At 40.2% G+C, this 2,371-nt stretch overlaps 1 non-coding gene across 1 annotated transcript; it reads right to left on the bottom strand.

Moving 5' to 3' along the window:
- Positions 1-1,768: 1,768 nt before the first annotated feature.
- On the bottom strand, positions 1,769-1,859 carry TRNAY-GUA (transfer RNA tyrosine (anticodon GUA)). The gene is given in 2 exon segments: positions 1,769-1,804; positions 1,823-1,859. It is a non-coding gene; the product is annotated as a tRNA-Tyr (tRNA).
- Positions 1,860-2,371: the final 512 nt, after the last annotated feature.

Genomic DNA, 2,371 nt, shown 5'->3' with positions numbered 1-2,371 from the left:
TCTGGGAGTGGTTTTAGCAGCGGATGGAACAATGGAAGCAGAAGGGAATCATAGGGTGGGGGAGGGGGCGAAAATTCTGTGAGCCTTGAAGAATGTGTGGAAGCCGAGAACATTATTTCGGAAAGCAAAAATGGGTATGTTTTAAGGAATAGTGGTTCCAACAATGTTGTATGGTTGCGAGGCGTGGGCTATGGATAGAGTTGTGCGCAGGAGGGTGAATGTGCTTGAAATGAGATATATGAGGACAATATTAGGTGTTAGGTGTTTTGATCGAGTAAGTAATAATAGGGTAAGAGAGATGTGTGGTAACAAAACGAGTGTAGTTGAGAGAGCAGAAGAGGGTGTTTCGAAACAGTTTGGTCACATGGAGAGAATGAGTGAGGAAAGATTGACAAAGAGGATATATGTGTCAGAGGTGGAGGGAATGAGAAGTGGGAGACCAAATTGGAGGTGGAAAGATGGAGTGAAAAAGATTTTGAGTGATCGGGGCCTGAACACGCAGGAGGGTGAAAGGCGTGCAAGGAATAGAGTGAATTGGAACGATGTGGTTTGCCGGGGTCGACGTGCTGTCAAGGATTGAATCAGGGCATGTGAAGCGTCTGGGGTAAACCATGGAAAGTTCTGTGGGTCCTGGATGTGGAAAAGGAGCTGTGGTTTCGGTGAATTATTACATGACAGCTAGAGACTGAGTGTGAACGAATTTTGCCTTTGTTGTCTTCCTAGCGCTACCTCGCGCACATGAGGGGGGAAGGGGTTGTTATTTCATGTGTGGCGGGGTGGCGATAGGAATGAATAAAGGCAGACAGTATGAATTATGTACATGTGTATATATTCATATGTATGTGTGTGTACATAGAATATATACGTTGAGATTTATAGGTATGTATATTTGCCTGTGTGGATGTGTATGTATGTACATGTGTATGTGAGTGGGTTGGGCCATTCTTTCGTCTGTTTCCTTGCGCTACCTCGCTAACGCGAGAGACAACGACAAAGCAAAATGATAATAATAAAACATATATATATATATATATATATATATATATATATATATATATATATATATCTTTCTTTCAAACTATTTGCCATTTCCCGCATTAGCGAGGTAGCGTTAAGAACAGAGGACTGGGCCTTTGAGGGAATACCCTCACCTGGCCCAATTCTCTGTTCCTTCTTTTGGAAAATTGAAAAAAAAAAAAAAAAAAAACCGAGAGGGGAGGATTTCCAGCCCCCCGCTCCCTCCCCTTTTAGTCGCCTTCTACGACACGCAGGGAATACGTGGGAAGTATTCTTAATCCCCTATCCCCAGGGATATATATGTATATATATATGTATATATATATATATATATATATATATATATATATATATATATATATATATATATATATATATATATATATATATATATATATATATATATATACATACAAAGAGAGAGAGAGAGAGAGAGAGAGAGAGAGAGAGAGAGAGAGAGAGAGAGAGAGAGAGAGAGAGAGAGAGGGTCAATGAAGCTTATTGTTGAGATTTGTCACGTGATTTTCACATTTTTCCCACTTTCAGTTGTGTAGAATATGAAATTTATTCATCTTTATATGTGTATACTGATAGTGCTTTTGTATTAAAGGTAGCAGAAAAGTTTTGCCAAAGTTAAAGGTTAACGGATAATGGACGATCTAGAGAGTCGTTAGCAGTAATAGGAACGTGTACATAACCTCACAGAAAATTAATCCTTGGCTGTGACAACAGTTGTGTCATGAATAGTATATCCTTCGAGCCGGATTCGAACCAGCGACCTATGGATGTCTGTTTAAGATTCCAACTACAGTCCACCGCTCTACCAACTGAGCTATCGAAGGTTGAGGAAAGTAGAGCAGTTTGTGCGAAAATATTTTTGGAAACTGTCGATTTTGTGTTGTTGAGTTAGGAGTGGTGGGAGGATTTTTAAGGTGCCGGATGCTTTTAATGGAAGAATTATCGTGTGTGGGGCTTCTCGTGTTTTGCTCGATGAGCGTTTCACACGTAAACTCCCTTACTTCTTTATTGCTTTGATATTTCGTATTTCTGTCCTGATGCATAACACTTAAATTCATGGACTTGCCTCCTTTTCGACAACGTCTTCGCAAGTATAAATCTAGTCCCATCCTTAGCACCAGAATGACATGTATTATTACTCGACATCAATCATTATTCATTAAGTTCCAAAGCCAATCTTTTGTCTCTCAATTGTTGAACCTCCGATACACCTGGTCTTCACCGAGCGTCGCTTTCTGAGCGTCGAGAATGTTAATAGCTGATCGAAGAGGCCGGAAATGGCGTTCTTTCTTTTTATTACGGTCGCCTGTGTTCACTATCAGTCACATCGTAACTC

Source organism: Panulirus ornatus, chromosome 55 (genome assembly GCF_036320965.1).
Source record: "Panulirus ornatus isolate Po-2019 chromosome 55, ASM3632096v1, whole genome shotgun sequence".
In the NCBI taxonomy this organism is placed as follows: Eukaryota; Metazoa; Arthropoda; class Malacostraca; order Decapoda; family Palinuridae; genus Panulirus; species Panulirus ornatus.
This window is presented reverse-complemented; position numbering and strand designations above follow the sequence as displayed.